The sequence below is a fragment of the Lactuca virosa genome, chromosome 2 (assembly GCF_052849685.1).
Source record: "Lactuca virosa cultivar CGN04683 chromosome 2, Lactuca_virosa_CGN04683_v6, whole genome shotgun sequence".
NCBI lineage: Eukaryota > Viridiplantae > Streptophyta > Magnoliopsida > Asterales > Asteraceae > Lactuca > Lactuca virosa.
This window is the reverse complement of record NC_136427.1, coordinates 274,286,898-274,305,061: the sequence shown is the minus strand read 5'-3', so window position 1 is coordinate 274,305,061 and position 18,164 is coordinate 274,286,898. Positions and strand designations below refer to the sequence as shown.

At 35.1% G+C, this 18,164-nt stretch overlaps 1 pseudogene across 4 annotated transcripts; it reads right to left on the bottom strand.

Moving 5' to 3' along the window:
* Window positions 1-7,237: 7,237 nt before the first annotated feature.
* On the bottom strand, window positions 7,238-9,496 carry LOC145161120 (uncharacterized; annotated as a pseudogene). 4 transcript variants are annotated; one of them, XR_013738365.1, is made up of 5 exons: window positions 8,544-9,496; window positions 7,921-8,006; window positions 7,727-7,798; window positions 7,565-7,633; window positions 7,238-7,481 (listed from the first exon to the last, which is right to left on the bottom strand). The product of XR_013738365.1 is annotated as an uncharacterized LOC145161120, transcript variant X2 (transcript). The 4 variants fall into 4 exon arrangements; XR_013738366.1 differs by having other exon boundaries at window positions 7,576-7,633; XR_013738364.1 differs by having other exon boundaries at window positions 7,238-7,633.
* Window positions 9,497-18,164: the final 8,668 nt, after the last annotated feature.

The following is an 18,164-nucleotide window of genomic DNA, read 5'->3' as shown; positions in this document are numbered from 1 at the left end:
AAAGAAAATTTTCAGCAAAATGAAGATTTAAAAAAATGGAAAAAAGTGTTATATGAATTTGATTTAGTTAAAAAAGATAGAGTGCAACACAAATTTTACAATATAGATGGAGAACCTGACAATTTGGAAATTACTCAAAAAGTTCAAACAACTTTGGAAAATCAACATCTTCCAAAAGCATGTGTTCAAGTCGAGCATATCATTGAAGGAGAAAGACTTCGTAAACTTCTGAATGATTTGAGACAATCAAATTACAGTGAGCAAGATATCATTTCGATTCTTAATATCACCAAAGAACAACTTAAGGAATTTGATGACTTCTTTCATAAATCAAAAGAAATCCCAAAGGTATATTTTTAAAGTTCTGAGTAAATTTTAAATTCTAATAACATAACTAACATCTATTTTTTTTCTATACTAGAATATGTCAGAAAAAGGAATTGGTGAAGAAGAAAAGATAGAAGATAATGAGGTCGATAACAAAGAGCATGTGGATTACACAGATGAGGTCCATAAGACAGAGGAAGGAAGATCTAGAAAAACTTCTAAAATAATCAGAAATAGAAAAACTTCTTAAAGGATCACTGAGAACAAGTTAAAAAAAATTATAATAGAAAAAAAAAGGAATAGGAATGTCTAAAAACAAAGCTCTTGTTATCCAGTAGAATGTTAGGATTTAATTAATTATATGGGCTATTTTGGCAAAAAATTTAGTATGCACTTTATTTTGTAAAACACTATAATGACTAAGTTTAACAACTTTTGGTAAATTACGTAAGTTTTGCTAATATATATTGTGTTATCATCATCTTGAAAATTGCTAATACATTTGTGATTTACATGTGAATTATAAAAGTGAAATATATGTGAATTACATGTAATTCATATGTGAATTACATGTGATTTACATGTAAATTCACAAGTAATTCACTTGTAATTTACATGTGAATCACATGTAATTCATATGTGATTCACTTGTGATTTACATGTGAATCACATCTTATTACATGTGAATTACATCTTATTTACATGTGATTCATATGTGATTCACTTGTGATTTACATGTGAATTACATCTTATTTACATGTGAATCACATGTAATTCATATGTAAATCACAAGTGAATCACATATGAATTACATGTGATTCACATGTAAATTACAAGTGAATTACTTGTGAATTTACATGTAAATCACATGTAATTCATATGTGAATTACATCTTATTTAACCACCAAACTACCACCATCAAATGTTCATATACATATATAATTCTCATCTAATAAAACATATACAATATAATAAAACCATCAACATACCTATACAATCTCATTTAGACAATCTTCTCTCTGAAACACCTCACAAGCTTTTGTCCTAATGTTTATGAAACTTGAATCAAATTTCTCATATAATGATTTTAATAATCAAAATACATATTAACAAACCTGAAGATCATAGCAATTTTAGTAAAGATCATAGCCAATGAATCTGAACATCGCATTTAATCATATGATTAATGAAAACATAAACGATAAAAACAACATAATCAATTGCAATTGCTAAAAGCTGAAATGAAACCTGAAGATTGCCTTTAATCATAGTGAAAACATTAGTAAATAGATCATTAACATACAATGGTTATGCATTTACAAAAGGATAAAGGTAAACAACAGCTAAACATCACAATAACATCAACAAGAAAAACATTTGTTGGGTTTGGTTTTACATAAAAACAATTTCCAACATCATTCTACACACTACCATTACAATGTCAACAGCACTTACACAACCGTAAAAACAAACTTAAAAAACTTTTACTACTACTACTACTTTCTTTCTTCACATCATATGTCAGACGCTCAATTCTTCAATTCATGTTTGCAAAATATCCATGTAAGTTGAGAAGACAAGACTATTGCTCGAGTAAATGGTGTCTAACCAACAACTCTGGTATTCCCATTGCTGAAATGCTCTCACATCCAAATACTTCCTTCAGCTTTTCATCACACACAATCATCACTGAATTTCCAGGATCCTATCATTCAAAAAAACCAAATCAACTACACTTCATCCCTTTTTAAGACTATTATTGTTACTTATTCTTCTGTTATCATATTTTCAGACATGCCAACAATCAATTAAATTATTACAATAATAGCCGATGAATCTGTCGATAAAAAAAAGTGTAATAATCATCTGGTAATAATCAAATTAACAAATATATTACTAAGATTTCTTGATAAAAATCACCTATTTCATGTCAATAGGACGTTACCTGTATGTATGAACAACATTCAATAAGATTAACAAGTATTACTAAATGATTTTGGCATTCAGAATCATTATATGATAACTTTCAAACTTGTAATTCATCAAAATATTATAAATATAAGGCTTAAATAAAGGGAAAAAACAAAAAGATCAAACATACTTACCAAAAAAAAGTCATCTGCAGTTAGATGAGCTAAATAAAATCTCCAAGATACAGAGACTTCAAATCGCCTTTCAGTTCAAGACAACATTCCCTGTACTACTGTAGAACAAAAATCCATAAAATTGGATAATCATGGCAAATGATAACATTAACAATAATAAATATTACTAGATTTCCATATGAAGGATACTGATTGTTGTAAATCCGAGTACCTGATTCTTAACATCATTGGTGTCTGCACTATATCCTCTCCAATTGAAATTATACGGGGAAACGTTCGTCGGAAGGATCGGAGCCTCGCTAATGTTGGCATGGAACCTGAGATTACATCCAGATCTCAATCCGGTATGCTTTCGTAATTCAGATGCATTCATCTCGGAAAATCAAATGATGCCATGTACAAGCTGACAGATCAAACTTTTGGTGATTCTTTGACCGGCGGAAGTTAGTTTTGAAGTCATGCTCCTCCGTGTTCAAACGACTGGTCTCCGTCTTCGACCACCTCACCGACGAAGACGTCATCTCCGACGACTACGAGGCGATTAGACGACAGCAGTAGAGATGAGAGAGAGAGATAGAGAGAGAGAGAGAGGAGAGAGAGAGAGGGGTCTGAATTATTTATTTACTAAAATGCCCCTAATTCATAATAATTAAGATGCCCCAGTCTATTTTTTCAAACTATTTACAAAAACGCCACCGGGCATCCTAGCCTTTTATTATTTTGATCTAACGGCCCACAATTGGTTCTCGGGTTCTCGGTATATATATATATATATATATATATATATATATATATATATATATATATATCATAAACTGGCTGGCGGGTCAACCCGTATGTTTTTGGCAAACTTATATACGACCCGTTTAATAAACAGGTTGGTAGGTTGGCAGGTTAAAAAACTCAACCCAAACTCGTTTATCTTCGTGTGGGGTCACGAGTCGTGTCGAGAATTGTCGGACCTAGTTATAAGAGCTACAATAGTTATAAAAACACATACTAAAAATGATATATGGTTATGATATTTATTGAAGAAATAAATAAATAAATAAATAAATAAGCTCAAATGATATATAATCTATATTATTTTATTTTTTAATAAATAAATTTGAGTTTCTTCATTAACTTGGTAGATATTAAAAAAAATTAATTAAGTCCATAAACTTTAACCCTATTGAGGAAAAAGTTATTTGTGATTACTAATGTTCGGAAAAGTCCTTAAACTTTGAGAGGGTGTTTGACATTGTTTTTTAAACAACTTTTAGACTTTTTACTTTTACAAAAAGTCAAAAAAATCTAAAAGTTATCTGGGAAGTTATAAAAGATCTTTTGAAGCAACTTTTGGCAAAGAACAAAATCTTCCTCTTTCAAAAGTCATGGAAACGTGATTTTTTGTGACTTTTGAAACAAATAGAAAGAAAATTACATTAATACGTTTAAACTTACCAAATAGAAAGTAAATTATATTAATCCCCTTAAACTTACCAATCATTAAGTACTCCCCTCACTCAACAACATTAAATATCCTTTTTGCCCCTCAAAAGCTAATCCAAACATAATATAAAAAATTTCTTTTACCAAAAGTTTTTTTATCAAAAGTTCTTTTGCAAAAAAACCTTTTGAAGCTAAAAAGTAATCCCAAACACCCTCTAAGAAAAGCTTTAAAAACCGATATTTGTCAAGAACAATGGTTTTTTTGCAAGTGTACTAGTTTTTTGGACTAAATTGCAGAAAAAAGAAATCAATAAATAAATAAATCAAAGATGGTTTTTGTGTTAATAGAATCAAACTTCAGATAATAAATCAAAGATGGTTTTTGTGTTAATAGAATCAAACTTCAGATGCAATAACTTTATTGCAGATTTCCCTAAAGAATATGGTTGTTTTATATCGAATATGGACCAAAAACATTGCAGAAATTCTAAAATCAATACAAAAATTGCAAGAGCACCAATAGAGACCAATTATGAAACGTAGGTACTATTGATGAAGGAAGCCGTTCCTCCAAAACGAGTTTTTTTTTTTAATAACTGATTTCAAAAGTAGTAGCACAACGATGAATCAATAACAATGGTAGAAACAACAAAGTCATCCAAATTGCTTTGAGTAGTACAAGTAGATTTTTGAAGTTTTCATAATCGTTGAAGAATTGTTCCTTCGATTGCTCAACATCATTTATCTTTTGTTCTATTTCCAAAACTCACCTCAAGTTTTTAATCATACGAGATTGAAAGTTTGAAAAAATTTGCACACGTGAAATGTTTAATAAGTGAATATCTTCTTGATTTTTGACTTGTTACTAAATGATGCTATTTAAACTCTAAATCATGGGCTTTTGATCCTTAATGCACAGATACTTAATCGCATCCCTTAAGGGATTTAATACTGAATACTAATACCAATCTCTATATATATTAAAAGAGAAACTTGATGACATCATCTTCAACAATCAGAGCCATTCATTGTGTTTCCTTGATTAATTTCAATCATTAGATCATTTTGATGATGTCAGCATAAAATAAAATAAAATTAATATTAACTAAATTAAGTTGACTACGTTTGAAAAGTTGAAAACTTACTGAAATTTTTAATTGGAATGTATTAAAGTGAAATAAATGTCAACATAATTGTCAAAACATAAATGTGGGTAATTTGTATATACCTTTCATAATTATAGAATTTGAAATTAAAGAATTCAAAATAGTATCATATGAATCACAATATTAATTTCTTCATATCCTTTCCAAAATCGTTGTTCAAAATTATGTATAAGTATAATCTCATTCGGTTGTTATCACAATTTCTTGAAATCTGGACTTTGAAGCATCACGTTCGAATACCAGCTTCACAGGGTTAGCAATTTTTTTGATTTACTGATTAATTTCTTACATCTGATTATAATTTATATGTTCAGTATATGTATCAATGGCTTATTAGTGGGTTTTTAATAAACATATTTTCTATTCTCTCTCTCTCTCTCTCTCTCTCTCTCTCTCTCTCTCTCTCTCTCTCTCTGTGTGTGTGTGTGTGTGTGTGTGTGTATGTGTGTGTGTGTGTGTTTGGATTGGATGAAGTTCCGTGTTAATTGGATTGGATTATGTGTTTGGATTGGATGAAAAAATAAATTAAGAAAAGTAAAAACGGAGTACCTTACCGAAGGGTTTAGTGTCTACATATGTTATTTCTTCAAAATGACTTATTTAGACTCGCTTTAAAAACTATTTTTTATTGGAATGATTCTTATATTCTTTAATATATGTGTGTGTCTGTATTTCTCAATCAACATATGTATTTTTGTCCAAAGGTAAAAAAAAAAGGCAAATGTAATTTTGATATTGCCGTATTATACATACTTGTTGTAAAATGACCTATTTACCTTTTTGTGTGTGTCTGTTTGTGTTTCTGTGTGTGTGTGTGTGTGTTTAGATTGGATTTTGTGTTTATATTTGATGATGTAAAATTCATTTTATATAGTTCTATGTTTGGATTTGATTTTGTGTTTGGATCGGATGAAAATAGAAATAAAGAAAAGTAAAAGTGGAGTACCTTCCCGAAATGTTTATTGTCTACATATATTATTTCTTCAAAATGACTTATTTACCCTTGCAGTAAAAACTACTTTTTTAGGAATGAATCATATATTTTTTTAATATATGTTTGTGTCTGTGTTTCTCGATCAGCATATGCTTTTTGGTCGACCAAAGGTAAAAAAAAGACAATGTACTTTTGATATTGTCTACGTATGGCAAAGCTCAAAACTTGGGGTGGTAAGAATATTTTTCTATTATAAATGTCAATGTCATTACATTAATATTTTATTTATAAGATAAATTAATTTATAAGGTTAATTGTTATTTCCAGGTCAGCCTCAAGTGTGTAACTGTTTGTTTGGGTCAAGATTGCATATTAATGATGACATGTCTCACATTTCAGAATTCAAAAAAATGTATGTCTTTTATCATTAATTAATAGCTTAATGTTTGTTTTTCCTTATTCTTAATCATTAATTATTTATATTGTTTAACTTCATTTTTTTCTTCTTATATGTGGTATTGCTGATATAGATTTGAATGTTGAGTCTTCCATTAGTACTACTCAGCTTAACACCGATACTGTTGTGGCCAAGCCAGAGGATTACTACCTCCGTTTTCCAATCAAGAACATTGATGATATTCCAGATTACAATGAGGTATAATAAACAGTATTAATATTTTCCCATTAATTTTATAAATTTATGGCGCATATATATATATATATATATATATATATATATATATATATATATGAAATTTTTTTATATATTTTTAAAATTTTATGAAATAAGAAATTGGTTTGTCCATCATTGCTACTTTCATCAGTTTTGATTTAGACAAAGGCTGGTATTCTTTTTATTGTCGTGACTGTTCAAAAAAGTAAGAATGATGATGATACTAATGTTGAACCATTTATTTGTGATGGTTGTGGTGGAGTTTATGATAGCAAGTAAGTTTATAATTTTACATTTGTAAAGTTCTTGTGCCATTAATCTATATTCGAATGTTTCCAATTTTATTTCATTGTCCATTAAAGTGTCATTTTATAATTTTTAGGGTGAGGGTCGTAATTCGTGTTCAATATGAAATTGGGTCTGCTTCTTTTGTATTGTTTGACCATCATGTTAAAGATGTTATTCACCGTGATAATCAATGGCTAATGGAAAATATATCAAAGGTAGCGTTAATTTTTTTAATTGCCAACTCATCTCTTATTTTGTTTTATGATAATAATTTTGTTTAATATATGTATTGAAGAATTGAATAAATTCATTTTAACCCATTAATGCATCCAATTCTTTTTAACATAAAAAGTTGTCTACAAATATGTCCTTCGACGATTTGTACTTTTTTTATGCGTTCCCCCGCGTTTAACGCGAGTTATAATCTAGTACTAATACAAGGTACAAAACAAAAAAGACATGGTCCCAAATAGCACACAAAACTAAATTCCAGGATTAATGACAAAAAACATTGTTGAAAAAAATCATAGAGGAAATGTAGTCAAGACTTGTACCTGAAATGTGTGGAAAAAATGTCAAACCCTTTTCATTGAAAATAACATAAAAAAAAAACTAGTTTTATCAATGGAACATATACATATGAAATACCAAACAAGTAGAATCCATGTCAGTTAGAACTTGGAAGCCATCTGATTCTGATGAGAACCTAATCCAATTTGCCAGTGCAAATAATCAAATATTCAAAAGAAATGATTGCATAACAACTAATGAGAGAGATGAAGGGGAACAGAAAATATACTTATATATATAGCCATTAGCCAGCCATAAAGATCACACAGACACAATGACGCCACCAGTTGAACTCACACTTCTGCAAAATGATATTTTTTAAAGGTCATGACTTTATGATATGTGCTAATTGCCATTTGCAAAATCCAACATAAAACAAAATCAAGTCCAACAAGAATGTAACGTTTAAACACCAATACAAACCCTATTTGGAAATATTCAAGCTGAACATGTTTTCTGCAGCTTATAAGCATTGAATTCCCAGTAAAAAACATCTTCCACAGATTTGCCTGTCACAGAAGATAATTGTATCGTTTATTAGCCATAAGGTCTACTCCCAAACATAAATAGATTACTGGGTATGACTCTCAGTTCAGTACGTTGCTATATGAGTAAGGTTCAACTTGTTAAGGTTGAATAGTTACTAAATTCAGAGGTTCAAGTTTAAATTATATAATAATATTCTCTTAAAGCTCATATATCGCCATAACTTAGCTTACTAAGTGGCTGCTACATTAAAGAGTGCATAAGATCAGCTATTGTCTTATGCAAGATGAGTACCATGATACACTCATTACAGTTCATCCTACTCAAGATTAATACCATTAATTATCAAGAAATACAGTAAATCCTGCAAGATGTTGGACAACGCAGAAGCAGCCTAGTGTAACCAACAACATGTCTAATTTTACTTAAACTGAATCCGGATTCAAATTGATAGTTAAGAAATAAACTAAAGCCTTCTGTAGAACAACAATTGTGCTATCATCCAAGGAGACATTCTAGCAGGTCCAAGAAAGGTGGATGCCCAATAAGAAGACACGTACCAATCATTGCTGCTGATGTTGCTGCTGAGAGTTTGGCGGAGGAGGCATACCAGGACGAGGAGGCCCAAATACAGGAATCTGCCCACCAGGAGGAGGCATACCAGGCCGAGCAGGTGGAGGCGGACCAGGCATACCGGGACGTGGAGCGCCCCCTGGTGGTGGTGGACCCCTCATCATCTGGGGAGGGGGAGCCATAGGCCTCTGCCCATATTGCCCGGGGGGAGGCACCTGATATTGACCAGGAGGCCGTTGAGCAAACTGAGGCGGCATCTGTGGAGGTGGTCCGCGTGGCATCTGAGGCGGAGGACCTTGTCCGGGGTACGGCATCTGTCCAGGTCGAATCACAGGAGCCTGCGGGTAGTTCATCGGCGGAGCAGACATATTCGGAACAGGAGGTCGAGAAATCTGCGGCTGCATCATGCCTGGAGCCGGTCCACCAATTCCCCTAACCGGTCCAGCTAAACCCGGTTGAGCTTGAATCAAAGGCGCAGTTGGGATTCCACGGCCAGCAGCACGACCAAGACCGGGACCGGCCAACGCAGCCGCTCCAACAGCCTTGGCACGGTTCTCATCAGGTGGCGGAGGGCCTTCAACAGTCATGGAAATCACCTCTTCGCCCCTTAAAAGAACGAGACCAAGAGTCCGCCTGTCCTCGCGTTCTTCATTCTTTTTAGCACCTTTTGCAGGGGGGAGCTTACGGAACTCCTCACAATCGCCGATGACGAGATTCATGTGGCGGTCGAAGGCCATGAACTTACCAACTAGCTGACGGCCGTCTTGGATTGTGACCCGCATACGGTAATTTATGAATTGCAGCATCTTCGAACCCTTCGACATCGACATTGTCGTCGATCTGAAGGTTAAGGTATGGCAGATTTCGGGAAGCGATGAGCGCCAAGAGGGTTAGGGTTTTAGAAAGGGGGGAGCAAGTTCAAAAAGGAAATTGGGATATACATACGTTCTTGGTAGAAAAGAGCCCCCACGCTTTTATTCTGATTTATATGGACCTTCTACTTTAACGGTTTTACATTCTAACCCTCTTACTTTTTATATTCACAACCTGTTATTGGTTTTAGTCAAGGTTTTAAATAAGGTTAGACATAACTTTGCGGCAATGTCATATCTCAAGTTTTAACGAACTGTGATGAGTCGCGTCATTTGTATGTGTGTGTGACTTAAGGCGGCAATTTTGTGTGTGTGTGTGTCTATATATATATATATATATATATATATATATATATATATATATATATATATATATATATATATATATATATATATATATATATATATATATATATATATATTCTACTATTATTCATTTTCATATACATATATGACTTATGACGACATTTTGTTTAAGTGTGGTGTCAAGTACAAGTCTTGAAACCATGATGAGCTTTTTAGAATCTTGGTTTTAGTAGAAGCCTTTTGTTCGATTAGCAATTTTCTTTTCTTTTTTCTTTTTAACCTAAAACCTTATAAAGTAACTTGTTGTGGTATCTTGACTATAAACTATGACATCTTTCATCTATTGCATCTAAACTTTAGCTAGTAAACATGTGGAACATTCCTAAACCAACTCCTAAAATGCAATTACAAATTGGTTAATCTACAAGTAAAAGTGAACCAGGATTTTAAAGATATTGCAATCGTAAAATAGTTATATTAACCAGGAGAGGGGTTCTGAAGTTAGCTCGATCATGTATGCTATGACATGTACTCGCCCTGATGTAGCCTTTGTTTGAGCATGGTTAGTAGATATCAAGGGAATCCTGGTAAAGCTCACTGGACTACGGTAAAGAACATTCTCAAGTACCTCCGAAGGACAAAGGACTGGGTCCTTACCCTCGGTGGGAGCAATGACTTGAGAGTGATAGGGTATATTGATGCCAACTTTCAGACCGACAGAGATAATTTCCGCTCTCAGTCGGGTTGGATATTTACCTTAAATGGAGGAGCAGTAACTTGCAAAAGTTCCAAACAGGAGACCGTAGCTGATTCAACGTGCGAATCAGAGTATATAGCAGCAAGTGAAGCGTCGAAGGAGGCGATATGGCTAAAGAACTTCATCGGAGACCTTGGAGTTGTACCAGCTATAAAGGAGCATATGGAGATTTTCTGTGACAACGAGGGTGCGGTCGCCTTAGCCAAGGAACCAATGGATCATGGCAGATCCAAACACATTGACAGAAAATATCACTTCATAAGACATCGAATAGGAGAAGGATTCTTCGTAATGAATGGGGTATCGTCAGAAGACAACCCAGCAGAACCCCTTACAAAGGGACTGAGTAGGGTTAAGTACTTGCAGCATGCTAGGAGTATCGGGCTGAAGGACGATATTAGTTTTAGTGATTAGATAGATATTTAGAAACTTGTAATAGCTAAAATGTAATTGAAATTTGATGATTGAATAAAAGGAGTGTTTTATTTATAAGTAAAGTTACTATCTTGTGTCAATTGTTTACTATTGTTTCATTTTGCATGTTTTGACTTCCAGAATAATAAAATTATTCAAACTATCCACAGACGATCATAGTTTGGAAGTAGGTTATGAAAGTAGACTGTCATTAATGGGTTTTTTGTAAGATTGTCTAAGGAGTTAGACATTGCAAAAGTTTGCTACAAACATTCATGAGTGCTCTTGAAATAAGATTTGAGTATTGGACTAAACCCACACTCACATGAATCACTTCATGGAATTTATCACGAGTGATTGTGAGATGATAATATCGTATAGTCTTCAAACCAAGATATATGAGTTGTTGACTACAAGTTTGTTGTGCATTGATAGTACGAAAACGCATCAGTAACTTGATGTTATAAAGCGTGATGTTGTGTATGATTTAACGAGTAGTTAGTACAAGCATATAAGTCAAAGTTTATTTGTTCCTTTTATCCTAAGAGGATTAAAAGTGATATCTTGGGCCCCTCAATGATTTTGTTTTGACTTATGTGTCGGGCCCGCTCAGGACTCAATTGATGTGTTTAATTAAGTTCTATGTCAAACAAATCAGAAATCGGGAAAAAAACTGTTGGACAATGAGTATAACTTTATTCCATGTCTTTGTCCACACGATATCTCTGAAGAGAAGAGGATTATATGATCCCTTATCTAATGGACACATCAGAGTTCGACAACGGCTTTTGGAGAGCTACGATTGCTAATCGGATTTTGAAGTTGCATTAGCAATTATAGTTATTAGACTTATCCAAGTGGGAGACTGTTGGATTAGGTGTCTAAGCCCATAACTATAATTGGTATGTACTTGACCCGATAGTAGCATGGTCCATTTCGGGTTGCCTTCACCAAAACAATTTGATAGATGGATATTTGAGAAAGAGGTTATTTTTTATTTATTAATATATTATAAGAATAATATATTAATTGAGAAATCATATTATTTAATTAGTATTGATCAAGAATTAATTAGTGATCAAAAAGAGACTAATTAAATTAATGGGGACTGATTATGTAAATCAATGATACATATGATTTAGGCTAATGGTCCATGAATGATTTGTGATGGGCTAAGCTTATGAGTTAGTCCTTAAAGTGTTAGTCCAAATAAATTGTTAGATCATAATCTTAAGTGTAAGAATTAGGGTTAAACATATGACTCTTGGAATTCTACATTATAAATGTATACCCTAAGCCCTAAAATCGATGACCCTTGCATTCTAAGAAGAGCTAACCGATTTCATAGTCTCATAAACCTCTCTCATATTCATCTAGTTGTTTATTGGTGTTTGTGACTTGTTTGAGGCATCACGCTTGAGGTGCTAAGCTCTCTTAAGGCCAAGATTCTACAAGCTACTACACAAGGTAATCTTCTAACTAGTTTTTATGATTCAAATATCACCTTTGCATGCTAGTTAGGCTTCATGCTTTGGAAAATGAATATTGCATGTATAATTAGAGAAAAGTTAGATCCAAAGCATTAGGTTTGTATGTGAACCATAGGGATGTTAGAGTACATAAAACCCAACACTATTTCACCCCATTTGGTCTCTTTCAACCAGTACCTGGTCTATTTCACCCCCCTTCGGTCTCTTTTAACCGATATCAGGTCTATTTCACCCTTTTGGTCTCTTTCAACCGGTAGCAAGTCTATTTCACCCCCTTCGGTCTCTTTCAACCGGTATCGGGTCTATTTCACCCCTACAGCTAAGCATACAATCATATCAACAAGAGTCACAAAGCAAGGAGCACATACATGCATAATAAGTGTCACAAAAACAATTATCATCCTACAAACATAATCTAGTAGGCCGACATTGGTGCCTTCGACCCACGAGTACAGTGAAGGAACTTGTTGGATTAGGTGTGTAAGCCCATAACTATATTTGGTATGTACTTGACCCGGTTGTAGCATGGTCCTTTTGGGTTGCCTTCATCAGAGCAACTTGACTGGATGATTAATGGAGAAAGAGGTTATTATGGTTTATTAATATATTATATGAATAATATATTAAAAGAGAAATCATATTGGTTAATTAATATTGGTCAATAATTAATTGAGAATTAATTTTGTGATCAAAAGATATTAATTGAACATAGGGACTAGAATTGAAATTATAAGATAATTGGATTTTGGGTTGTGGATCCCTTAGAAATGGGGTGGACCAAATCAAGGGGAAAGCCCACATTGATTTCGTCCAAGGCCTTGTTTTTGGAATGTTCTTGTGGACTGCTTAAGGCCTAAGCAATCAAATTAGGGTTTTGACTGAAACCCTAGCAGCTCACTTATATAAAGGACCCTATGGCTTCACAAATCGGCTACCACTTGAACCCTAGAGATCATTGAGCCGATTTTGAGCCTCCTTCCCCTCTCTCCAAGATCATCCAACTTGCTTTGGTGTTTGTGATTCATTAGAGGCATCGCATTTGATGTGCTAGGTTCTCAAAGCTCAAGATCTTCAAGCTACAATTGAAAGATAATTTCTTAACCCTAGTTTAGTTATGATTTTTCGATTTTTCTATGCTAGAATTAGGGTTTACAAGCTTTGGATGGTTTGCATGTACAATTAGAGAAACCTAGATCCAAGATTTAGGGTTTTCATGTGCACCATAGGATTGATGTAATGCTCAAAATCCATCAGTGGTATCAGAGCCTCGGCTGTTTTTGTATTGTATTTGATGCCTTGTTTAATCATTCATTGCTTGAAAAATCGAAATTTCTGCCCTCTGACAGTTGAACTCGTCGAGTCACCTGATGAACTCGACGAGTCCAGTCTGTGACTCGGCGAGTCGGAGAGTCAGAGAGCATATCTTTCGGGATTTTGGCCTATTTTGGATTGGGATAATTACCAAAAACGTTTTTGATTAATAAAATCAAATTTTTATTAAATTGATATGATTATCCTTATCAAAATAGAAGATAATTGCCAATTAATTAGATAATTATTGCCTTATATGATAATTTTAATTATTTGAATTATTTGATTGCATTATTTTGCCATGTAATCGAATTAGATCAAATTTAGATAATCACTAATTAATTGTTTAATTAAATTATTTGTAGTTTGATCTAGAAAGTTTTGAAAAGTTTCAAAACTTGCCCTCAAGTTTTGGAATTAAAATTTTTTATTAAAAGTTTAATTTTGAAATATTTAAATTCTAAACCCTAGAATTTTACAAGTTTAAAATTCAACCCTTATACTATTATAATATTATAAGATTAATAATATATATATATATATATATATATATATATATATATATATATATATATATATGTAAGATAAGCTAGTCTTACCGTTAGTAGACCTCATTCACGAAGCCGATCTATAAGGCGGGTGGGGGAGGGGGGGGGTATAAGGTTGTTGCCTATAAAATGACAGTTTAATGGGTGTCCACTCTCACCCACTGCTTTCTTGATTGGTGGAGGGTCGTTAGCCGAACGGGTATGATAAGGCAATTAATTCCTCATTAAAAGTATAATGATTAAATAAAGTAACTGAATGTTTTTTATAAAATTCCCAATCTTAGTTACTTTAGGAAAAAATGTGAAATGATGCTATTTCATGAAATTACACTTTGCACCCTGCCATGTTGTTAGTGGAGCGTGAGTGGATAACCGACACACTAATATGGACTAGCAATGGTGGCGAAGGGTGACTCGATGTTTATCATAGATCAATGCAGCGTGTGTGGTTAACCGACACATTGATTAGGTGGTAAATGACATCAAGGGCACCAAGTATATTTGCATGGTTATTCACACCTTGTTTGTGATCCTCGGTATCCCAGTCACAAACTTGAAGGGCATATCGAGATTTAAACATGCCATTGAAAAGTTCAATGAATCTCAAAAGAATCTAGGAGTTTCAATTCATTTAAAACTTAAAACCTTTTTTATCGTTTTCATGGTGGAAATTAGTGAATCGTCATTCACTTACCTTCAAATTATTTGCAGTTTGGATTACGACATCCCTCTTCTAAATTATAAATAATGTTGTTGGATCCTAGACCTAATTTCTCATTTGGGTGTTTAATTGGGGATTCTTATCTAATCAAACTTTGTCTCTTTTCTATTTCAGATGTCTACTTCCAACAACAATAACGTTTTTGGATCGACCCCTTCCGACTCATTCTCACTCATGAATTAGTGTGGGAGGGTGATTTTCGATGGGTCAAACTTCAACGATTGGATCTGCAACATTCGAATGGTCACCCGTTACGAGGACAAGGAGTATGTTCTCGACAATGAGCTGAAAGAAATCAATGTCAACACTGCTACTCCCAAAGAGATTGCTGCCTACGAGGCTCACGAGCGAGATGCTACGAAAGTTCATTGCATCATGCTCGCAATAATGACCGCTAAACTCCAACAGTCCTACGAGGACTACTACCCCTACGAGATGCATCAAGGTTTGATGGATAGGTACCATCAAAGCGCGAGGCAAGAAAGGTACGAGATCATTGCTGCAATGATCACTACCAAGATGAAGGATGGAGAGTCCATCACAGCCCACCTGTAGAAAATGCAAAGATATGTGGACCGCTTGCTGAAGTTAAATGTTAACTTCGATGAGGAGCTGGACATATATATCATTCTACACTCCTTACCTCCTTGTTACAACCAGTTTCGTATGACCTACCACATGAACAAGGAGGAGGTCACTCTAAGCAAGCTTCAAGGCCTGCTAAGGACTGCTGAGAGTAGTCTGAAAGATAAATTCGTTGCATCAACTCCTACTACCGCCCCTGTTTTGGCAGTTGGGCAAGGGAAGGGTAAGAATAGGAAGGCTCCTTCTAAGAGCCACAAGGGAAAGTCCCACGATGGTACCTCTTCTAGTGGAACCAAGGATGTTCTCGCTACACCCTCCTCCAACCCAAAGGATGCAGAATGTTACTACTGCCACGAGAAAGGGCATTGGAAACGAAGCTGCCCGAAGTACTTGCAAGATATCAAGGATGGGAAGATAAAGCCATGCTTCGTAGGTATTTATGATATTCATTCTAACAAATCATCACATGATATGTCTTGGGTCCTCGATACAGGATGTGGTTTTCATATTTGTTCTGACTTGCAGGGTCTAAGAAGAAGTAGGGATGTGGAGCATGGGAAGATAAACTTGATCATGGGGAATAGGAAAGCGTCACCTGTCACCAAGATTGGAGTTTACTCTTAGTGCTTAGTAGTGAGTTAGGTTTAGATTTGAATAATTGCCGTTACTCGTCAGAAATGACACGAAACATTATTTTTTTTCATGGTTTGTATAAACAAGGTTTTAGATTTTTGTTTGATAATGAAAAAGGTTCTATTAATGCTTTCTTTAATGGTTCTTTCTATTTTGAAGCATTGCCTTGTAATGGTATATATGAAACTGTGATGGTTGTAGACAACTTAGGAAATGATGTGTTGCATATCGATTCTTTGTAACACCCTATTCTAAAAGTATTCGTTCGTGGATTTCAGAAACCAAAGCTAGGGGCGTTTTGGTCATTTTTAGGATGGGAGTTTATTTTGAGAAGGTTGTGGGGCTGAGATATGCTGCTAGAAGCGTAGGGCTTTTCGCCACCTTTCCGTGGATATAAAGTTCATCAGAAACGAATCTAGAATGAAGGAGTTATGACACTTTGAAGATATTGACATAATGGCCCTTATGGAGAAAAGTTCGCATGGAAGGCCATGCATGCATGTTTGGAACACACGTGGGTACGCCCAGCGTAAGCTGGGTTACGCCCAGCGTACTGGGGCAACTTGGTCGCGGATGTTCAAGGCGTACGCCCAGCGTACGTGGAGGTACGCCCAGCGTACGCTAAAAGTCATGAAACCCTAAATTTTGGGTTGAGCACTATATAAAGGACATAATGGTTTCAACCCTAGCCCCCATATCAGCCTCCCCAACCTCAGAAGAAACCCTAGAACGTCCCTACCCTCATTTTGTGAGATCTTGACCTTGGAGAACCCATTTTTGGTGGTTTAAAGCTTGGAAGAGAAAAGAAGAAGGTTGGCAAGGAGGAACCTTGGAAGCTAGAGCTTGTAGATCTGGGATAAGTGCTTCATTTCGGACCTCTTCAAGGTAAAAAGTTTTGATCTTGATGATTAATCTCTTAGATCTCCTTTAGTTCAAGTTTATGGACTTTTTGGTCCCGAGATTGGGTCTTTGAGACTTAAGCACGTTTCTAAGACCAGGGTTGCCTCCCTTAGAGTCATATGAGTCCCATAAGCAGTAAAGTTCCAACCTTTATGGTCCTATTAAGTCCATGCATGAGATCTAGTCCCCTTTATGGAAGTAGAAGATTATTTTGGGAGTTTGAGTTGGTTTGGGCCATATAAAGTCACCAAGGCAGTGACTTTATGGCTTAAGACATGGAATAAGGCTTGGATCTGAGTTTGTAGCTTCTGAATCGGGGTATTAAGCACTTCTTAGAAAGTTGACTTAATGGGGCTGTACGATGGGCGTACAAGGAGGTACGCACGGCGTACAAGCCATCAGCCAGTACGCTCAGCGTACCTAGAAGTACGCCCCGCGTACGCTGCCAGGTTTGGGCCTTGAGCATTTGGGCCTCAGTGTGGGTTGTGCTTTGGACTATAGGTCTTTGGGCCTTAGTGGGCCATCAGGAGTCAGTGATTATGGGCCAAGTATATGTTTTGGGCTTAGGGTAAGGCCCAATAATGGGATTGGGCCCAATATAGCAAATTGGGCCATTAATGGGCCAATAGTGGGCTTGGGAAGCCTACCTAATGTTGGACCTTTTTATATTATGTTTTGGGCCCTAGTTGTGGACCATTATGGGGTAGGGGTAAAATGGTAATTTTACCCTGAGAGTGACTATGATATTGGGCTAAGTGATATTGTGATCTTGGTAGCTCGAGGAGCCGAAGAAGCAGCAATCGGGGAAATTCCAGTTAGCAGCAGAGGGTTATCAGCAAAGTTCAGTAGTGCAGGTGAGTTTTCCCTTTGTGTGGATGGGTCTACGGCCACAATGCCGACCCATGTAGTTATGAGTAGGAAGACCCGGGGGTTAGCCCTAGGCACTGTATGCTAGTATGATAATCAGGACCAATGTCCAATGTTAGCGGGCGGGTGCCCAAGGAACGGTTTACATGATAGTTTATACTTGTTGTCTTTGTGATACATGTATGTGCCTGGTAGGGAGGTGAG